Source organism: Ursus arctos, unplaced genomic scaffold (genome assembly GCF_023065955.2).
Source record: "Ursus arctos isolate Adak ecotype North America unplaced genomic scaffold, UrsArc2.0 scaffold_11, whole genome shotgun sequence".
In the NCBI taxonomy this organism is placed as follows: domain Eukaryota; kingdom Metazoa; phylum Chordata; class Mammalia; order Carnivora; family Ursidae; genus Ursus; species Ursus arctos.
In genome coordinates, this window is record NW_026622775.1 from 8,502,396 (window position 1) to 8,525,564 (window position 23,169).

The 23,169-nt window shown below is 38.5% G+C and overlaps 1 long non-coding RNA gene across 1 annotated transcript in view; it reads left to right on the forward strand.

Moving 5' to 3' along the window:
* The first annotated feature begins 1,030 nt into the window (after positions 1-1,030).
* LOC130543331 (uncharacterized) overlaps positions 1,031-23,169 on the forward strand; it is a 42,754-nt gene continuing 20,615 nt past the window's right edge. The window contains exon 1 of the long non-coding RNA XR_008958601.1: positions 1,031-1,370. This is a non-coding gene — a long non-coding RNA (uncharacterized LOC130543331). The remainder of the gene's footprint in view (positions 1,371-23,169) is intronic.

Consider the following 23,169-nt stretch of genomic DNA (forward strand, 5'->3'; position numbering starts at 1 on the left):
ATTAGAATGTCATCAAGCTATAGAACTTTGTTCTGTGGGACGTGAGAATTTTCTAAGCAATTTTCTGGTGTGGTAAATGATTGATAGAAATCGAGAGTGGGCAAATCCTAGAAATTAGCCATTTCTCTGAGCCTTGGTTCCTTTCACTGGAGGATGGTATACTTATTGCTACGGGGTATTGTTTCTCATAGGTCCTCCTCTCAGCTCACAGAGCAAGAAAATGTATGTGTGTATAATCATCCATCCATCCATCCATTAAAAATATATGTAACCATCTGTATCTACGTTGGACTAAACAGGAGTTCATACTGATCTCTCCAACTGGAATCCATTACTACATGGATCATTCTACTCACTGTCCCTCATTTATTTTAACCTCCCATTCAAACTGTCCATTTTCCATTTATGTAATGTTTGCTTCCACGGTGTACGTATAGCAGTATCATAATTATAAATCCATACACCCAGAGGAAACAGCTTTCTCAATGAGAGTAGATAATCTTTTGCTTTTAGTCTTACAGACTCCACTCTTTTTACATAGTTACCTAGGTCAGCACCTTTTCCCTCACCCTCTTCAGTGAGGCTGTTTCATCCACTGGTAAGACAGTGAGATTGTATTGTCACATTCTGTGTGCTATCCTTGGAGCCCCTCAATTTCCTATATGCTATTTAAAAAATTTGTATAAAAATTCATTCTTCATACTGCAAAATTCTGTGGGTTTTGACAAATTCATAGTGTCATGTATTCACCACTACGATATCATATGGGATTTTTTTCACAGCCTTGAAAAAATGAGTTGTGTCATTTTGAATAGGAACATTGCATATTCAACGTGTCCCCCACTCTTAACTCTCTGCCAACCATTACTTTTTTTTAACCATCACTAGAATTTAATCTTTGCCTGGATGTCCTATAATTGAAATCATAGATTATGTACCTTTGCAGACTGGTTTCTTTCACTTATCAATATGGATTTAAGATTCATACATGGCTTTTTGTAACTTAATATCTTTCTTTTATTAATCGCTAAAAAAATATTCCATCATGTGGTGTATGATTTTGTTTACCCATTCACCTTTTGAAGGACTTGGTTGCCTCTAGTTTGAGGTATGAATAAAACTGCTATAAATATTTTAGTACTGACTTTTGAGCACACATACATTTTCCCTCATTTGGGTAAACATGTAGAAAAGTGAGATTACTTCATTGTATGGTAAATCTGTGTTTAGCCTTGAAAGAAGTGGCCAAACTGACTTCTACAGTGGCTGTACCATTTTATGTTCCCACCAGCAATGAATGAGAATTCCTGTTGCTTCAAATCCTTGCCAGCAATTTGTGTTATCAAGTGTTTTGGATTTCAACCAATCTAGTGAGTATACAGTGCCATCCTGTTGCTGTTTTAATTTCCAATTTCGTAATGACATATAATGTTAAGCATTTTCATATGTTTATTTGGCATCTGTATATAGTCTTTGGTGAGGTGTCTGGATGTTTTTCACCTATTTTTAAAATGTGTTTGTTGTCAACTGTTAAAGAGTTTTTTGTATATTTGGGGTACAAGTCCTTTATTAGACATGGGCTTTGCAAATATTTTTTTTTTTTCAGTCTCACATGTCTTTTCATTCTCTTAACAATGTCTTCCATATGGTGAAAGTTCAACTTAACAACATTTTTTCTTCCATGAATTACTCTTTTGGTCTTGTATCTAAAAAGTCACCACCGAACCCAACATTACATAGCTTTTCTTCTTCTAGAAGGTTTATATTTCAAAGAAACTATATAAGAACTATAGCTTACCATTTAATATTTAGGTTTGTGATATAGTTTGAGTTAAGCTTTGTGAAAAGTGTAAGGTCTATGTTCAGGTTCTTTTGTTGCTGCTGCATTTGGGCGTCTAATTGTTTAGCGCATCATTTGTTGAAAAAACTAGTCATTCTTCATTGAATTGCATTTGCTCCTTTGTCAGAGATCTGTTGACTATATTTCTTTGGGTGTATTTTGTGGCTTTATAGTTTGGTCTAATGATTGATACGTCTGTTCTTTCACTAATGACACACTGGTATTGATTACTTGGTTACTGGAGTTTTACAGTACACACTGAAATTGGGTAGTGTAAGTCTTCCAGCTTTCTTCAATATTGTTGGCTATGCTAGGTCTTTTGTCTTTCCTTATAAGCTGTGGAATCATTTTGTCAATTGTCTACAAAACCACCTGATTTTGACTGGGATCGCATTAAAGTTATAGAACAAGTTAGGAAGAAAAGACCTCTTAACAATATTGAGTCTTCCAATCAATAACCATACAATATTTCTCTGTTAATTTATATCTTTATTTCTTTCACCAGAGTTTATAGTTTTCTGCATATAGATTATGCATATATTTTGTTAGTATGTCATTTTTAGTGCTATTAAAAGCAGTATTTTTTAATTGAAGAATAGCCGACCACAATGTTAACATTAGTTTCATGTGTACAACTTAGTGATTCAACAAGTCTATATATATTGTTATGCTCACCATAAGTCTAGCTACCATCAGTCATCATACAATGCTATCACAATACCATTGACTATATTCTCTATTCCCTCTTATGCCTATAAATGATTCACTCCGTAACTGGAAGCCTTTATCTCCTACTCCCCTTCATCCATTTTGCCCATTGCCTTATTCCCCTTCCCTCTGGCAACCACTGGTTTGTTCTCTGTATTTATGCGTCTGTTTCTGCTTTTTGTTTGTTTTTACATTTGTTTTTTAGATTCTACATATATATGAAATCATATGGTATTTATCTTTTTCTGTTTGACTTTTATCACTTAGCTTAATACTGTCCATGTTGTCACAAATGGCAAGATCTTATTCTTTTTTTTATGGCTGAATAGTACCCCATTGTGTGTGTGTGTGTGTGTGTGTGTGTTTGTGTGTGTGTAGACATATTTTTATCAATTCATCTGTTGGTGGACATGTGGGTCACTTTCATATGTTGGCTATTATAAATATGCTTCAATAAACGTAAGGGTGCATGTATCTTTTGAAATTAGTGTTTTTGTTTTCTTTGGGTAAATACCTAGTAGTGGAATTTCTGGGTATTGTGGGTATTTCTACTTTTAAATTTTTTGAGGAAACCTGCATACTGTTTTCTACAGTGGCTGTACCAATTTACAGTCTCACCAATAGTGTATGAGGGTTTCTTTTTTTCCACATCCTCACCAATACTTGTTATTTCTTGTCCTTTTGACTCTAGCCATTCTGACAGATGTCAGGTGATATTTCCTCATGGTTTTGATTTGCATTTCCTTCAGCATCTTCCCGTGTGTCTGTTTACCATCCATATGTCTCCTTTGGAAAAATCTGTTCAGACCCTCTGTTCATTTTTTAATTGCCTGGGTTGTTTTTGTTTTTTCCTCTGTGTTGAGTTGTATAGTTTCTTTGTGTATTTTGGATATTAATCCTTTATCAGATATATCATTTGTAAATATCTTCTCTCATATGGTTGCCTTTTTGTTTTGTTGATAGTTTTTTTTGTGCAAAAGCTTTTTATTTTGATGTAGTCTTGATAGTTTATTTTTGCTTTTCTTTCCCTTGTCTGAGGAGATATATCCATAAATACTTAGACTGGTGCCCAAGAGATTATGTCTATATTTTCTTGCAGGAATTTTATGGTTTCAGGTCTCAAATTTAGGTCTCTACTCCATTTTGAGTTTATTTTTGTGAATATTGTCAGAAAGTGGTCCAATTTCATTCTTTTGCATGTAGCTGTCCAGTTTTCTCAGCACTATTTATTGAAGAGACTTTTCTCTATTTGTATATTTTTGCCTCTTTTGTCATAGATTGACATAGATTAATTAAGCATGGGTTTATTTCTGGGTTCTCTGTTCTGTGCCATTGATCTGTGTGTATTTTGGGGCCAGTACCACACTGTTTTAATTACTACAGCTTTGTAATACATCTTGAAATCTGGGTTTGTGATATCTTTGGCTTTGTTTTTTTCCAAGATTGGTTTGGCTATTCAGGGTCTTTTGTGGTTCCACACAAATTTTGGTATTATTCTAGTTTTCCATGAAAAATGTTGTTGGTATTTGATAGGGATTACATTGAATCTGTAGATTGCTTTGGATAGTATGGTCATTTTAATGTTGCTAATTCTTCCAATCCATGAATATGAAATATCTTTCCATTTGTTTGTGTCATCTTCAGTTTCTTTCATCAATATTTTAGTTTTCAGAGTACAAGTCTTTCACCATCTTGGTTAAGCTTATTCCCTTGACGAAACTGTAAATGGAATTGTTTCCTTAATTTCTCTTTATGTTATGCTGTTATTGTATAGGAACACAACTGATTTCTGTGTACTAATATTGTGTCAACTTTACTGAATTCATTTATCAATTCTGATAGTGTTTTTGGTGGATTATTTAGGGTTTTCTACATATAGCATTATGTCATCTTCAGATAGTGACAGCTTAACTTCTTCCTTACCAATTCGGATGCCTTTTATTTCTTGTCTGATTGCTGTTGCTAAGACTTCTATTACTATGTTGAATAAAAGTGGTGAGAGTGGAATCCTTGTCTTCCTGACCTCAGAGGAAAAGCTCTGTTTTTTTTGCCATTGAGTATGATGTTAGCTGTGGGTTTTTCATATATGGTCTTTATTATGTTGAGGTATGTTCCCTCTAATCCCACTTTTTATCATATATGGACTATATGGACATTGAATTTTGTCAAATGCTTTATCTGAATCTATTGAGATGATCATGATTTTTATCCTTTGTTTTGTTAATGTAGTGTATCGCATTGATTGATTTGCAAATATTGAACCAAGCTTGTATCCCCAGAATAAATCCTGCTCGATTGTGAATGATCCTCTTAATGTATCGTTAAATGTGCTTAAATGAATTCACTCGTGAATCTATTTGGTCCTGGACTTTTGTTAGGAATTTTTTTTTTTTAAGATTTTATTTATTTATTTGACAGAGAGCGAGACAGCCAGCGAGAGAGGGAACACATGCAGGGGGAGTGGGAGAAGAAGAAGCAGGCTCATAGCATAGGAGCCTGATGTGGGGCTCGATCCCATAATGCTGGGATCACGCCCTGAGCGGAAGGCAGACGCTTAACCGCTGTGCCACCCAGGTGCCCCAGGAATTTCTTTTTTATTTTTTTAAAGATTTTATTTATTTATTCGACAGGATAGAGACAGCCAGCGAGACAGGGAACACAAGCAGGGGGAGTGGGAGAGGAAGAAGCAGGCTCATAGCGGAGGAGCCTGATGTGGGGCTCGATCCCATAATGCCGGGATCACGCCCTGAGCGGAAGGCAGATGCTCAACCGCTGTGCCACCCAGGCGCCCCGCCCCAGGAATTTCTTGATTACCAATTTAACTTCTTTATTAGTACTTGGTCAGTCAGACTTGCTTCCTGATTCAGTTTTGGAAGATTTTATGTTTCTAGGAATTTATCGCTATCTCCAGGTTGTCTGATTCCATGGCATAGAAATTTCATAGTAGTCTCTTATAAGCCTTTGTGTTTCTGTGGTGTTGGCTGTTTCTTCTCCTCTTTCATTTCTAATTGTATTTCTTTGGGTCCTATTTCATTTTTTCTTGATGAGTCTGGTTAAAGATTTATCAATGTTATATATATATCTTTTCAAAGAACTAGCTCTTGGTTTCACTAATCTTTTCTATTTTTTTTTTATTTTAGTCTCTAGTTCATGTATTTCTGCTCTCATCATCCTTTTTCCTGCTACTAATCTTCTTTCTCTCTCCTTTTTTGTTTTTACTTTCCTTGTAAGATTGGAATGTTTCAGATTTCTCTTGTTTCTTGAGGTAGACTGGTATCACTATAAATTTCCCTCTTTGAACTGCTTTTGCTGTATCCCAGAGATTTTGGACGATTATGTTTTCATTTTAATTTGTTTCCATGTATTTTTTAATTTCCTCTTTGATTTCTTCTTTGAGCGATTAGTTTTTTAGTAGCATGTTGTTTAGCTTCACATACTTGTATTTTGTCTAGTTTTTTTTCCTTGTGATTGACTTCTAGTTTCATACCATTGTGGTTAAAAAAGATGCAAGCTGTGATATCAATTTTAAATTTATCAAGACTTGTTTTGTGGCCTAATATTGATCCATCCTGGAAAATGTACATGTGCACTTGAAAAGAATGTGTATTGTGTTATTTTTGGGTGGAATGTTCCATATATATTTGTTAAATCTGGTCTAATGTGTCATTCAAAGATACTGTTTCCTTATTTATTTTTGGCCTTTGATGATTTGTCCCATTGATTAAGTGGGATATTAAAAGTCCCCTTTTAGGCACCTGTGTGGCATAGTCAGTTGAGCGTCCAAGTCTTGGTTTTGGCTCAGGTCATGATCTTAGGGTCCTGAGACTGAGCCCTGTGTCCAAGTCTTGGTTTTGTCCCATTGATTAAGTGGGATATTAAAAGTCCCCTTTTAGGCACCTGTGTGGTATAGTCACTTGAGCGTCCAAGTCTTGGTTTTGGCTCAGGTCATGATCTTAGGGTCCTGAGACTGAGCCCTGTGTCCACACTTTGTGCCAAGACTGTTTGGGATTCTGTCTCTCCCTTCCTCTCTTCCCCTCCCCCTGTTCTCTCTCTCATACACAAATAAATAAATAAAATCTTTAAAAAAAAAGTCCCCTTTTATTGTACTACTGTCAGTGTCTCTCATTATGTCTGTCAATATTGGCTTTATTTAGGTGCTCCAATGTTGGGTACATAGGTATTTATGATTGTTATATCCCCTTGTTGGATTGGCCCCTTTATTACTACTTAATACTGTCTTTGTCTCTGGTTACAGACTTTGTTTTAGAGTGTATTTTATCCAATTGTCATACCCCCTCCACCCCCGCCTGGACTTCCATTTGCCTGGAATCTTTTTTTCTAGTCTTTTACTTTCATTCTGTATGTGTCTTTAGGTCTGAAATGAGTCCCTTCCCTCCACACTTTATGTATATGTTGTTGTATTTTACATCTTTTTATTCGTAATTATCTTCTAATTATGGCCTTTTTTTTTTCTTTCCCCCCTCACTTAGAGAAGTCTCTTTAAGATTTCTTATGAGGCTGGTTTAGGGGTGATGAACTCCTTTAACTTTTTGTTTGTCTGGGAAGCTCTATCTTTCCTTCAATTCTTAATGATAATCTTATCATGTAGAGTATTCTTGGTTGTAGGTGTTTTCCTTTCAGCATTTCGAATATATCATGCCTCTTCTGGTCTGCAAAATTTCTGTTAAAGACCAGCTGATAGACTTACGGGGTTCCACTTGTATGTAATGTCTTAATTCTCTCTTGCTGCTTTTAAAACTCTTAAACTTTGACATTTTAATTACAATATGTTGTGTGGACCATATTGGATTTGTCTTGATTGAAACTCTCTGTGCTTCCTAAACCTGAATGTTTCCTTCTTCAGGTTAGGGAAGTTTTCAGCTATTACTTCAAATAAGTTTTCTGCCCCTTTCTCTCCCTCTTCTTTTAGGATCCCTAGAATTTGAATGTTTGTTTATTTGATGTCCAAGAGATCCTTTAACTTATCCTTGGTTTTGTTGTTCTTGTTTGTTTGTTTTTTAATTCTTTTTTCTCTTCACTGTTCAGCTTGGGCACTTTCCATTACCCTGTCTTCCAGATTGCTGATCCATTCTTCTGCATCTGTTAATACACTGTTGTTTCCCTCTAGTGTAGTTTTCAATTCAGTTATTGTAATCTTCATTTCTGTTTGGTTGTTTTTTACATTTTCTGTCTTTGTTTAAGTTCTTGCTGAGTTCTTCTACCCTTCCCTCTAGTCCATTAAGCAAATTTATGACCATTAATTTAAACTCTTTATTGGACATATTGCTTATCTCTGCCTCATTTAGTTTTTTCCCCTGTGGTTTTGTCTTATTCTTTCATTTGAAGAATTCCTTTGCCTCCTCATTTTGCTTGACTTTTTGTGTTTGTTTCTATAAATTAGCCAGAACTGCTACTTATCCTAAACTTGAAAGAACAGTCTTACATATGATCATCCCCTTTATAGACTATGTATGCCTCGTGACTTTGACTGGAGCTGTGGCTGGATGGGATTGGGGTCCTGGGGCACTCCTTGCTGGTGCTGCCCCAGTGGGATGGCTGGGGCTGAAGTAGGCATGGGCTGGGGCACTGCCAGGGCTCTCCATATAGAGTGTATCCTGGCTGGGCAACTGAAACTGAAGTGGGTGCAAGCCAGAGGATCTCAGAGCTTTCTTCGCAGGGGTGTCCTGGGGAGTTCTATGCAGGGGTACCTTGGCAGGGCAGCTGGGGCTGAGACACATTGTGGGCTGGGAGGTTGTGGGCACCACCCAGGGTGACCTGCCTGGGCAGCTGGAACCAAGGTGGGCATGGACCTGGGGTTCACAGAGCTTTCTGCACAGGGTGTGCCCTGGCAGGATGACTGGAGCTGAAGCAAGAGTAAGCTGAGAGGTCATGGGGTACTCTGTGTCTGGGATGCCTAAGCAAGCTGTCTAAAGTCAAGGTGTATGGGCCTGAAGTGTTCAGGGTGCTCTGCACCTGTGTCACCTTGACAAAATGGCTGGAACTGTAGTGAGTGCTGACCAGGTGTTTCCTGGTGTGCACCACTCTGGGGTTGCCTTAGTGGGATGGCTGGGAGCCTGGGGCTCACTGAAGTGGTAGGTTAGCTAGGGCACCCAGACCTTTCTCCTTCTCATGTTGTCAAGGTGGAGGGGGATCTTAATCCATGGTGTTTGCTAGCTCCTCGAAACCCAAGAGCATTCCAGCGCCTGCCCGGCCATTTGGCAGAGTTCTAGGATTAGTTTCTTTATAATATAGTTGCTCTTTTTTTTTTTTTTTTAAAGATTTTATTTATTTATTTAACAGAGATAGAGACAGCCAGCAAGAGAGGGAACACAAGCAGGGGGAGTGGGAGAGGAAGAAGCAGGCTCACAGCAGAGGAGCCCGATGTGGGGCTCGAACCCAGAACGCTGGGATCACGCACTGAGCCGAAGGCAGATGCTTAACCGCTGTGCCACCCAGGTGCCCCAATATAGTTGCTCTTTTAAACTGCGACATTTTTTTCTGTGCGTCAGAGCATCTGGGACTGGTGTGGGCTAAGGGGCTTGGACTTGCTGAGGCAACATGCTAGCTATGACAACCAGACCCTGCTCCTGTCTGCATAATCAAGGTGGGTGTGCAACATAAACCATGGCCCTTGCCAGCCCCTCTAACCTGGAGAGAGTTCCACTAGCTTCCCTGCCACTGAGGGAGTTCTAAGGCTGGGTCTAATAAATACTACTTTTTCAAACCACAGCTTTTTTTTTTCTCCGCCCCAGTGGAGAAAAATCTGCCCATGGTCCCTCAATATTATCCCTCCCCCTGCATTTCACAGTGTTGTTGAGTGGGAGTTTCCTTTGTTACTGTCTCTGTGTCTCTTGCCATTCTATCTGTGGTCTCTCTATCTTTTGCGCGGAAGCTGTTCAGTCAGCCCTCAGGAGGTATTGCTCTATAAATAGGCACAGATGTGTGATGTGTCCATGGAGGGAGGAGGTGAGTTCAAGGTCTTCCTGTGTCACCATTTTGGACCAAAACTCATCTAAATGGTGTTTTTATTTTTAATTGATCATTGAATTGTTCATTCCTGGTGTATAGACAAGCAATTGAACTTCTTATATTAACTTTGTATTCTCCAACCTTGTATTCAGTTACTCATTCCAGGAGTTTCTTTTCATTTGGGACTTTTGACATAGGCAATGTGTAATGACAGTTTGTCATCTGCAAACAAGGACAGTTTTATTTCTTCCTTTCCAATCCGTATACTTTTTATTTTCTTATTGCACTAGCTCAGACTTCTGGTAAGATACTGAGTAGGAGTTGCAAAGGACGTCTTTGTGTTGTGCCTAATTTTAAGGGGGATGTGTTCAGTTTTTTACTATTAGGGTGACGTTAGCTGTTGGTATTTTGTAGATGTTGAGAAGAGCTACTTTAAAAAAAAACCCAGCTTTATTGAGGTATGGCAAATAAAAATTTTATCCATTTAAGTTGTACAGTGTGATGTTTTGACATATACATACATCGTGAAATGATTACCACAATCAAACTAATTAACATATCTAGCACCTCACATAATTACCCCCCCCTTTGTGGTGAGAACACTTTAGATTTACTCTTAGCAAATTGCAGGTATACAATATGTTGTTCACAATAGTCATCATGCTGTATATTAGGTCTCCAGAACTTAAAGTTTGTTTCATCTGACAGACATTTCCCCTTCTACTCCCCAGCTCCTGGCAACCACAGTCCTACTCTGTCACCGTGAATGATCTTTTTTCCTAGGTTGCAAATATAAGTGAGATCAGCAATGTTTGTCTTTCTGTGTCTGGTTTGTTTTAAATGGCATAATTGCCTCCCAGGGCACCTGGGTGGCGCAGTCGTTAAGCGTCTGCCTTTGGCTCAGGGCATGATTCCAGTGCGCTGGGATCGAGCCCCACATTGGGCTCTTCCACTAGGAGCCTGCTTCTTCCTCTCCTGTTCCCCCTGCTTGTGTTCCCTCTCTGGCTGGCTGTCTCTCTCTGTCAAATAAATAAATAAAATCTTTAAAAATAATAATAATAATAAAAATAAATGGCATAATTGCCTCTAAATTCCTTCATGTTTTGACAAATGGCAGGATTTCCTTCTTTATTAAGTCCTTATAATTTCTATTGTATATGCATGTATATTTTGTATATATGTATATATTGTATTATATGTGTATACACACATATACGCTACATTTTCTTGACCCATTCATCTGTAGATGGATACTTAAATTGTTACCCTGTGTTGGTTTCTGTGAATGTTTCAATGAATGTGGAAACATAGATATCTCTTCAAGGTAGTGATTTTATTTCCTTTTGAGATATTCCCAGATATTATATTGTTGGATCATATGGTAGTTATATTTTTAATTTTTTGAGGAAACTCTATACTATTTTCCATAATGACTATAAAACTTAAGTTTGCACGAATAGAATACAAGTGTTCCTTATTCTCCACATCCTCACCAACACTTGTTATCTTTTCACTTTTTGTTAGTAGACATCTTAACAAATGTGATATTATATCTCATTGTGGTTTTGATTTTAATTTCCCTGATTATTAGAGAGTTTTAGATTTTTATTCCTATAACTGTTGGTCATTTGTATGGCTATCCAGTCTTTTACCGATTTTTAAATGAGGTTTTGTTTTTACCATTGAGTTGTTTCCTTTTATATTTTGGATATTTACCCCTTATTAGATAGATGGTTTCCAAATAATTTTTCTCATTCCTTTTCAGGTAGGTTGCCTTTTTACTTTGTTGGTTGTTTCCTTTAATGTGCAGGAACTGTATAGTTTGATGTAGTTTAACTTGTTTACTTATTTTGCTTTTGTTACTTGTGCTTTTGGTGTCAAAACCAAAAAATCATTGCTAAGACCAATGTCAAGAAGATTCGCCCTCTATTTTCTTCTAGGACCTGTACAGTTTCAGATCTTCCATTCAAGTCTTTCATTCATTTTGAGTTGATTTTTGTGTGTGGTGTGAGATAATGGTCCAGTTTCATTTGCATGTGGATATCCAGTTTTCCCAACACCGTTTATTGAAGACTGTCCTTTCCCTATTGTGTATTCTTGGTGTCTTTGTCAATGATTAGTTAACTATTTATGAGTGAGTCTATTTCTGGCCTCTTTAGTCTATTCCATCGGTTTATGTGTCTTTGCACCCAGAACCATACTGTTTTGATTACTCTAGCTTTGTAATATAATTTTAAATGAGGAGGTGTGATGCCTCTAGCTTTGTTTTTCTTGCTGAAGATTGCATTACCTATATGGGGTCTTTTGTGATGCCATATGGATTTTAGGATTTTAAGAATTTTTCTGTGAAAAATGCCATTGGAATTTTTATAGATTCCGTTCAATCTGTAGATCACTTTGGATAGTGTGAACATTTTAATAATATTCTTCTAATCCACACACACAAGTTGTTCTTTCATTTATTTGTGTCTTCAATTTATTTCATCAGTGTGTTAGTTTTCCGTGTACAGATCTTTCACCCACTTGATTAATTTATTCTTAGGTATTTTAATCTTTTTCATGCTCTTGTAAATGAGATTGTGTTCTTCTCTGTCTTCAAATAATTTGTATTCAGTGTATAGAAATGTAACTGATTTTTGCACAGACGTATGTTGGAGATATTATGTGTTTGGTTTCAGACCACTGCAATAAAGTGAATATTGCAATAAAGAAGTCAAATGAATTTTTTGCTTTCCCAGTGCATAAAAAAGATGTTTATACTATACTATAGTTTATTAAGTGTGCAGTAGCATTATGTCTAAAAATAGTACATACCTTATTTTTAAAACACTTTACGCTGAATAATGCTAACCGTTATCTGAGCTTACAGCAAGTTGTATCTTTTTGCTCGTGGAGGATCTTGCTCTGACATTGATGACTGCTGACTAATCAGGGTGGTGGTTGATGAAGGTTGGGGAGGCTGTGGCAATTTCTTAAAATAAGGCAACAATGAAGTTTGCTGCATTGATTCTTCCTTTCATTTGAACACTTACAGGGCATTGAAGTGTTCTTAATTGGCCTAATTTCAATGTCATTGTGTCTCAGGAAATGGGGAGGCCCAAGGAGCGGGAGAGGGATGGAGAAGTCTGGTCAGTGGACTAGCCAGAACACACACAACATTTATTGATTAGGTTTGCCATCTTATACTGCCACAGTTCACAGTGCAGCAGAACAATTGTGTTGTAATACCAAAGATCACTGATCTGCGATCACCACAACAAAAATAATAAAAAAGTTTGAAATGTTGTAAGAATTACCAAAATGTGACATGGAGACGTGAAGTGAGCAGGTGCTGTCAGAAAAATGGCGCCAATGGACGTGTTTAACAGGGTTGCCACAAACCTTTACTTTGAAAACAAAAGAGGGGGAGTGAGCAATATCTGAGAAGCACAGTGAAGGTAAGTGCAGTAAAATGTGGTTTGCCTGTATGTTGATTTTGTATCTTGCAGGTTTACTGACTTCGTTTATGAGTCTTGACAGTTTTTTTTTAGTGGAGTCTTTAGATTTTTCTCTATATGAGTTCATGTCATCTGCAAACAGATAATTTTACTTCTTTTCCAATTTAGAAGATTTTATTTTTTTTTTTTTGTTACCTAATTGCTCTCGCTTGGACTTTCCAGTACTGTGTTGAATAAAAGTGGTGAGAGGGGACCTGCTTGTCTTATTCCTGATCTTAGAGGAAAAACTTTTAGCTTTTTAATGTTGAGTATGATCTTAGCTATGGGCTTGTCTAAATGGCCTTTATTGTGTTGAGGTACATTTCGTCTCTACCTAATTTGTTGAGTCTTTATCATAAAGCAATGTTAAATTCTGTCAGATGTTTTTTCTGCATCTACTGAGAAGATTTTTTTCCTCCATTTTGTTAATGCGATACATCACATTGATTTCCTTATGTTGATTTATTTCATCCCAGGAATAAAGCTCACTTAATTCTGGGATATGATACTTTTAATGTGCTGTTGAATTTGATTTGTTAGTATTGTGTTGAGGATTTTTTAAAAATCTATGGTTATCAGTAATATTAGCCCTGTAATTTGCTTTTTCCTTATGTCCTTATTTGGCCATGGTATCAGGGTAGTGCTAAACTTGCAAAATAAATTTGGAAGTGTTTCTACTACTTCAGGTTTTGAATGTGTTTGAAAAGGTTGGTATTAATTCTTTAAATGCTGGTAGAATTCACCAGTGAAGTTCTCTAATCATAGACTTTTCTCTGTTCGAAGATATTGACAACTGATTCGATATCCTTACTTAATATAGTTAGGTGCTCCAGTGTTAGGTAAAACTGTATTTACAATTGTTACATCCTGTTAATGAATTGACCCCTTTATCATTGTATGATAACTGTCTTAGTCTTATTGGAGTTTTGGACTTGAAATCTGTTTTGTCTGACGTAATTATTGCTACCTCCTCTTTTGGGTTTTCATTTGCATGAATATTTTTTCATCCCTTCACTTTCAGCCTGTGGGTGCCCTTAAGGTGAAGTGAGTCTCTTGTAGGCAGCACACAAGTAGTTGGACCTTGTTTTTTAATCCATTCAACCCCTCTGTCATTTGATTGGAGAATTAAATCCATTTATCTTTAAAGTAAATTATTAATAGATTCAGACTTGTTGCTATTTTGTTAATTGCTTTCTAGCTATTAGTTTCTTCCTTTCTTCCTCTCTCTTTTTTTTTTCCCCATTTTAATAATGATTTTTTATTATATTATGTTAGTCACCATACAGTACATCCCCGGTTTTCCATGTAAGGCTCGATGATTCATTAGTTGTGTATAACACCCAGTGCACCATGCAATACGTGCCCTCCCCACTACCCATCACCGATCTATCCCACTCCCCCACCCCCCTCCCCTCTGTAGCCCTCAGTTTGTTTCTCATAGTCCATAGTCTCTCATGTTTCATTCCCCCTTCTGATTACCCCCCCTTTCTTTATCCCTTTCTTCCCCTACTGATCATTCTAGTTCTTATGTTCCATAGATGAGAGAAATCATATGATAGTTGTCTTTCTCTGCTTGACTTATTTCACTAAGCATTATCTCCTCCAGTGCCGTCCATGTTGTAGCAAATGTTGAGAACTCATTCTTTCTGATAGCTGAGTAATATTTCATTGTATATATGGACCACAACTTCTTAATCCAGTCATCTGTTGCGGGGCATCTCGGCTCCTTCCACGATTTAGCTATTGTGGACATTGCTGCTATGAACATTGGGGTGCATATTGGCCCTTCTCTTCACTACGTCTGTATCTTTGGGGTAAATACCCAGTAGTGCAATGGTTGGGTCATAGGGTAGCTCAATTTTTAACTTTTTAAGGGACCTCCACACTGTTTTGCAGAGTGGCTGTACCAACTTGCATTCCCACCAACAATGTAGGAGGGATCCCCTTTCTCCACATCCTCTCCAGCAATTGTTGTTTCTTGCCTTGTCAATTTTTGCCATTCTAACTGGCGTAAGGTGGTATCTCAGTGTGGTTTTGATTTGAATTTCCTTGATGGCTAATGATTTTGAACATTTTTTCATGTGTCTGTTAGCCATTTGTATGTCTTCATTGGAAAAGTGTCTGTTCATATCTTCTGCCCATTTTTTGATTTGTTTATTTGTTTCTCGTGTATTGAGTTTGAGAAGTTCTTTGTAGATCTTGGATACCAGTCCTTTATCTGTAGTGTCATTTGCAAATATCTTCTCCCATTCCGTGGGCTGCCTCTTAGTTTTTCTGACTGTTTCCTTGGCTGTGCAGAAACTTTTAATCTTGATGAAGTCCCATAAATTCATTTTGTCTTTTGTTTCTCTTGCCTTTGGGGATGTATCATGAAAAAGGTTGCTTTGGCCGATGTCGTAGAGGTTGCTGCCTATGTTCTCCTCTAGAATTTTGATGGATTCCTGTCTCACATCGAGGTCTTTCATCCATTTGGAGTTTATTTTTGTGTATGGTGTGAGATAGTGGTCAAGTTTCATTCTTTTGCATGTAGCTGTCCAATTTTCCCAGCACCATTTATTGAAGAGACTGTCTTTTTCCCACCGGATGTTTTTTCCTGCTTTATCAAATATTAGTTGCCCAAAGAGCTGAGGGTCCATTTCTGGGCTCTCTATTCTGTTCCATTGGTCTATGTGTCTGTTTTTGTGCCAGTACCATGCTGTCTTTGTGATCACAGCTTTGTAGTACAGCTCGAAACCCGGCATTGTGATGCCCCCAGCTTTGTTTTTCCTTTTCAACAGTTCCTTGGAGATTCGGGGTCTTTTCTGGTTCCATACAAATTTAAGGACTATTTGTTCCAGTTCTTTGAAAAACGTTCTCGGTATTTTGATCGGGATAGCATTGAAAGTGTAGATTGCTCTGGGTAGCATGGACATTTTAACTATGTTAATTCTTCCGATCCATGAGCATGGAATATCTTTCCATCTCTTTATGTCTTCCTCAATGTCTTTTAAGAGTGATTTATAGTTTCTAGAATAAAGGTCCTTTACGTCTCTGGTTAAGTTAATTCCAAGGTAACGTATGGTTTTTGGTGCTATTGTAAATGGGATGGATTCCCTGATTTCTCTTTCTTCGTTCTCGTTATTCGTGTACAGAAATGCAACTGATTTCTGAGCATTGATTTTGTATCCCACCACGTTACTGAATTGCTCTATAACTTCTAATAGTTTGGGAGTGGCTTCTTTTGGGTTTTCCATATAGAGTATCATGTCGTCTGCGAAGAGAGACATTTTGACTTCTTCTTTGCCGATTTGAATACCTTTGATCCCTTTTTGTTGTCTGATTGCTGTTGCAAGGACTTCTAGTACTATGTTGAATAATAGTGGCGAGAGTGGGCATCCTTGTCGTGTTCCTGATCTTAAGGGAAAGGCTTCCAGCTTTTCCCCATTGAGAATAATATTTGCAGTAGGCTTTTCATAGATGGCTTTTATGAGATTGAGAAATGTACCTTCTATTCCTACACTCTGAAGGGTTTTAATCAGGAAAGGATGCTGTATTTTGTCAAATGCTTTTTCGGCATCGATTGAGAGGATCATATGGTTCTTGAGTTTTTTCTTGTTGATATGATGTATCACGCTGATTGATTTGCGAATATTGAACCACGCTTGCATCCCAGGTATGAATCCCACTTGATCGTGGTGGATAATCCTTTTAATGAACTGTTGGATTCTATTAGCAAGTATCTTGTTGAGGATTTTGAAGTCCATATTCATTAGGGAAATTGGTCTGTAATTCTCCTTTTTGAGGGGGTCTTTGCCTGGTTTGGGGATCAAGGTAATATTGGCCTCATAGAATGAGTTTGGTAGCTTTCCTTCTGTTTCTATTTTTTGAAATAGCTTTAGGAGAATAGGTATTATTTCTTCTTTGAATGTTTGGTAGAATTCCCCAGGAAAACCGTCCGGGCCTGGAGTTTTGTTATTTGGAAGGTTGTTTATCACTGACTCAATTTCTTCATAATTAATTGGCCTGTTTAAGAAATCAATTTCTTCCGGTTTCAATCTTGGTAGTTTATAGGTTTCCAGGAAGGATTCCATCTCTTCCAGATTGCTTAGTTTATTGGCATATAGCTGTAGATAAAAATTTCTAATAATCCTTCCAATTTCAATGGTGTTCGTCGTGACCTCTCCTTTTTCATTCATAATTTTAATAATCTGGGTCCTTTCTCTTTTCTTTTGGGTAAGTCTTGCCAGTGGTCTGTCAATTTTATTGATTCTCTCCAAGAACCAGCTTCTAGTCCTGTTGATCTGCTCTACTGTACTTCTGGTTTCTGCTTGATTGATTTCAGCTTTAATTTTGGTCAACTGCTTCCTTGTGCGTGGATTAGGCCTGTCCCTCTGTTGCTGTTCCAGCTTCTTGAGGTGAGAATATAAAAACTGCATTTTAGATTTTTCTATTCTTTTGAGTGAGGCCTGGATGGCTATGTATTTCCCCCTTAGGACTGCCTTTGCAGTATCCCATAGGTTTTGGACTGTTGTATTTTCATTCTCATTGGTCTCCATAAATTGTTTAATTTGATTTTTGATTTCCTGGTTTATCGAGTCATTCCTGAGCAGGATGGTTCTTAGTCTCCAAGTGTTTGAGTTTCTTCCAAATTTTTCCTTGTGGTCGAGTTCCAATTTCAGAGCGTTGTGGTCTGAGAATATGCAGGGGATAATTTCAATCTTTTGGTATCGGCTGAGACCTGTTTTGTGTCCCAGAACATGGTCTATTCTTGAAAATGTTCCATGGGCATTAGAATAGAATGAGTATTCTTTGGTTCTGGGGTGTAGTGTTCTATATATATCTAAGAGGTCCAACTCGTCGAGTATGGCATTCAAAGCCTTTGATTCTTTGCTTAGTTTTTGCCAGGGTGTTCTATTTCTGATAGTGGAGTGTTGAGGTCCCCTACTATTAATGTATTTTTATCTATATGTCTCTTTATTCTGGTTAAGAGTTGGCTTGTGTATCTTGCTGCTCCCCTGTTGGGGGCATATATATTTATAATTGTCATATCCACTTGTTGAATACTTCCTTTAAGAATAATATAGTGCCCTTCTGCATCTCTAAGTATAGTCTGTAGTTTAAAATCCAATTTATCTGATATGAGAATTGCTACCCCAGCTTTCTTTTGAGGTCCATTTGCATGAAAGATGGTACTCCATCCCCTTACTCTCAGTCTGAATGCATCTTTGGGTTCGAAATGAGTCTCTTGTAGACAGCAAATGGATGGGTCATTTCTTTTTATCCAATCTGCAACCCTGTGGCGTTTAAAGCAAGAATTTAAACCATTAATGTTAAGGCTGAGTACTGAGAGATATGCTTTTAATTCTGCCATGTTGTCAGTAAAGTCTTTGTTTGTATTGGCTGTGACTTTCTGTTTTGTGTCACTCTTGGGGCCTTTTTACTTTTATAGAACCCCCCGTGATACCTCCTGTAGGGCTGGTTTCGTGGTTACGAAATTGGCTAGTGACTGTCAATTCTGAAATGTCTTTATTTCTCCATCAATTCTGAATGACAGCCTTGCTGGATAAAGGATCCTTGGCTGCATGTTTTTCTCTGAAAGAGCTTTAAAAATGCTCCCCCAACCGTTTCTCTCATTCCAGGTCTGTGTAGACAGGTCTGACGTAATTCTGATGCCTTTGCCTTGGTACGTGAGAAATTTCTTTGCCCTGGCCGCTTTCAATACTGTATCCTTGGATCTCATATTTGCGAGTTGCACTATGACGTGACGTGGTGTAGGTCTGTCATGGTTGAGCTTGGGAGGGGTCCTCTCTGCCTCTTGGACACGAATTTTTGTTTCCCTTGCTAGATTAGGGAAGTTTTCAGCTACAATTTGTTCAAATATCTCTTCTAGACCTCTGTTTTTCTCCACCCCCTTGGGGATGCCAATGATTCTAACATTGGATCGTTTCGTTGAGTCAGTAATCTCCCGTAGCCAACATTCGTGGGTGTGGATTTTTTTAAGACCATCTTCTATTTTTATTTTTTCCTCTATTAACCCATCCTCCAATTCACTAACCCTTTCCTCCGCTTCGGTGACCCTGGCCGTCAGAGCCTCTAGTTTTGCCTGCATTTGGCTCATAGAATTTTTAATTTCTGTCAAATTCGCTCTCATTTCCGCCCTTAGGGATTCTATATTCTCAGTAATATTTTCCTGAATACTTTTTTCAAGTCTACTCATTATCTTGACCATTGTTACTCTGAATTCCATTTCTGATAATTTGGTTACATCCATATCCGTTACTTCTGTGGCAGAGGCCACTGACTCACTGTCTTTTCTTTGCTGGGGGGGGGGGTTCTCCTTCTTGTCATTTTAATGAGGGGAGGTTGCGGGGTTGTCCAGAGCCCAAAATTATGGACTGGGTCCCAGGCTGTGCCCCTTGTTTTATAGGGATCTTAGAGATGTGGGCTTCTTCTTTAAAGATTTTATTTATTTACTTATCTGAGAGAGGGAGACAGACAGTCAGCAAGAACGGAACAGAAGCAGGGGAGTGAGAGAGGAAGACGCAGGCTCCCAGCAGAGGAACCCGATGAGGGACTCCTTTCCGGAAAGCTGGGATCACGCCCTAAGCCGGAGACAGGCGCTCAATGACTGCGCCACCCAGGCGCCTCGGGTTGTGGGCTTCTTGATTTTTCAGCCTGCCTTCTGTGTTCTGGGGGAGGGGCCTGCCGCGCCGATACTCAGGCAACCCTGTTTGGTTAGAGTCTCCGTGTCCCCTGCGAGGGAGGATGGGGATGGGCACTCCCTGAGCCGGTATTTCCAGGCTTTTGTTCTCTGGCGGCTTTCCCTGGCGGCCGGCTATGCCTCTTCTGAGGGTCAGAGCAGCAGAGGCTGCATTGTCTCCGAACAGAGGGATTGCGGCCCGTTCTCCACTGATGTTCTGGCCACTTTAACTCTATTTCTGTTGGTGCTGCTCAACCCTGCAGCGTCCCGGGATGTGCGCACCAACTCGGCGACCCTGCCCTCACTTCCAGGGCCAGCGCGTCTCTGTCCTTTGTGTTTCTAATGCCGCCAGCCACCGGCCTGTGCGTCTCTGTCCTTTGTGTTTCTAATGCCGCCAGCCACTGGCCGCCCCGCGCGCTCCCGGGTCTCCCGGTCTCAGTCTATGCCCGGTGAGCACACCTCGATTCCGGAGTTTCGTGAGAAGCCTGGTGGCGCGCGCACCCGGTTCAGGGTCTCAGTCTGCTGTTTCGCGGGTGCCGACCGCGAGTCCGCCCGCTCCCCCGTGCAGGTGGCCCGCCAGCCGCCAGCCGCCCCGTGCGCGCTCCGGGAGCTCCTGGTCTCAGTCTGGATCCCGTGAGCACACCGGGATTCCGGTGTTCCGGGAGATGCCTGGTGGCGCGCGTTCACGGCTCACCGGCTCACCGGTCTCAGTCCGCTCTCTCGCGGGTGCCCTCTGTGAGTCCGCCCGCTCCCCCGTGCAGGTGGCTGCCGCTTCCCGGCGCCCAAACGCGGCGGCTCCCTCCCCCTTCCATTTATCTTCCGATATCCATGCACGGTTTACAGCTCCCCTCTTCGTACCTAAATACTCAGCGCTGGAGATGTTCATTTGTAGAGATCCAGATGCATCATCCTGTGTCTCAGGCTGATTCCGTGGTTATTTAGGCTGGTCTGGTACCTATCCAGCTCGACTCAGGGGACCGGCTGAAAAAGGGGTCCCCTACTCCTCTGCCATCTTAACTCCAGGATCCCTTTCTTCCTCTCTTGCTGGCTTTTGTTATTTGACTTTTGTATTGATGTGCTTTGATTGCTTTTTCTTTATCTTTTGTGTATTTACGGTAGTTTTTTTTATGAATGCCATAAGCCTTACATAAAACATCTTATAGTTATAACAGTATTTTAAGCCGATAATTTTGTATTAAAAAACTACTGTTTTACTCTTCTACCCACATTTTGTGGGTTTTTTCAAAAGTGGCATATTGCTCATCCTCCCATTTTATTGAGAAATAATTACACATTGTGTAAGTTTGAGGCATAAAACATGATAGTTTGAGCTACATACATTGTTAGATGATTACGTTAGGTTCAGCTAACCTCCATCTTCTATATAGATGACATTAAAAGAATAAAGAACAAAAAAAATTTTTTTCCTGTGATGAGAACCCAGGATTTACTCTCTTTTTACAGCTTTCCTGTATATCACAGAGCATTGCCTACTACCGTCATCGTGTTGTATATTGCATCCCTAGTACTTATATATCCGGAAATTTGTACCTTTTGACCATTTCCTCTTATTCCCCCTTCCTACAACCCCACCTCTGGTAACGAGTCTGATCTCTTTTCTGTGAGTTTGATCTTCTTCTCTTCCTTTCTTTATAGTTTACATTAAAGTGAGATAATATAGTATTTTTCTTTCTCTGTCTGACTTCACTTAGCATAATACCTTCAAGTTCCATTGTTGCAAAGGGTAGGATTTCCTTGTTTTTGTTTTTGGTTTGCTTTTTTTTAAAGGCTGAAGAACAACCCAGTGGGTGTGTGTGTGTGTGTGTGTGTGTGTGTGTGTGTGACAAATTTTTTATCCATTCATCCACGAATAGACACTTATTTTCATGTGTTTACTGTTATAATGATGCTATAAACATGGGTATGCAGGTATCTTTTTGAGTTAGTGTTTCCTTTTTTTGAATATATTCCCAGAAGTAGAGTTACTGAATCTTATAGTAGTTCTATTTTAATTTTTTGAGGTTCCTCCTGTTTTCCATAGTGGCTGTACCAATTTACAGTCCCACCACCAGTGCACAAGGATTCCCTTTTCTCCACATCTACACCAGAAGATATCTCTTGTCTTTTTGATGATGACCATTCTAACAGGTGTGAGGTGATAAGTCACTGTGATTTTACTTTGTATTTGCCTTATGATTAGTGATATTGAATATCTTTTCATCTGTTTGCTTTACATATATGTTGTTTGCAGAAGTGTTTATTGAGGTGCTTTGCCCATTTTTTAACTGGGTTTTTTTTTTGGCTTTGGTTTGAGTGAGTTTTTAAAATATTTTGGATATTAACCTTTTATCAGATATATGATTTACAAATATATTTTTTTCCATTCTGTAGGTTGTCTTTTCACTTTGTTGATGTTTTCCTTTGCTGTGTGGGAGCTTTTTAATTTAATGTGATACCACTTATTTTTTATTTTGTTGCTTGTGATTTAGGTGTCATATCCAAAAGAATCATTACTAAGAGCCATGTCAAGGAACTTGGTTCCTGTCTTTTCTTCTAGAAGGTTAATGGTTTCAGGTCTTATGTTTGAGTCTCCAATCCATTTTGATTTAATTTTTATACATGGTAAAATATATGGGTCCAGTTTCATTCTTTTACATGTGAATATTCAATTATCCCAGCTCTGTTAATAGAAGAGATTGTCTTTTTTCCATTGACTATTCTTGGCTCCCTTTTCAAATATTAGTTGACTGTATATGCTCAGGTTTATATCTGGGCTCTGGATTCTATTTCATTGGTCTATTTGTCTGTTTTTATGCCAGTACTATACTGTTTTGATGATTATAGCTTTATAGTATAACTTAAAAGCAAGAGTGTGATACCTCCTGCTTTGTTCTTTTTCAATATTTCTTTGGCTAATTGGGGTCTTTAGTGGTTCCATATAAATTTTAGGAATTTTTTTTCTACTTCTGTAAAAAAAAAAAAAAATGACATTGGCGTCTAGATCGGGATTGCATTGAATTTATTAATTGCTTTTATTAGGTTAGATATTTTAACGATATTCTTTCAATCCATGAATATGGGATAGCTTTCCATTTATTTGTGTCTTTTTTTATTACTTTAATCAGTGTCTCATAGTTTTGCATAGATATCTTTCACTTCTTTAGATAAATGTATTTCTAAGTGTTTTATTCTTTTTGATGCTATTGTAAATGAGATGGATTTCATTTCTTTTTCAGAAAATTTATTGTTAATGTATAGAAATACTACTGATTTTTGTATGTGAATTTTGTGTCCTGAACCTTTTCTGAATTCTTTGATTAGATCTAACAATTTTTTGGTAGAGTCTTTAGGATGTCCTAAATCATGGCCTTTGCAAATAGAGACAATTTTACTTCTTCCTTTACAGTTTTGATACCTTATATTTTTCTTGCCTAATTGCTCTACCTAGGACTTCCAGTACCATGTCGAATAGGAGTGGTGAGAGTGGACACCTTTGT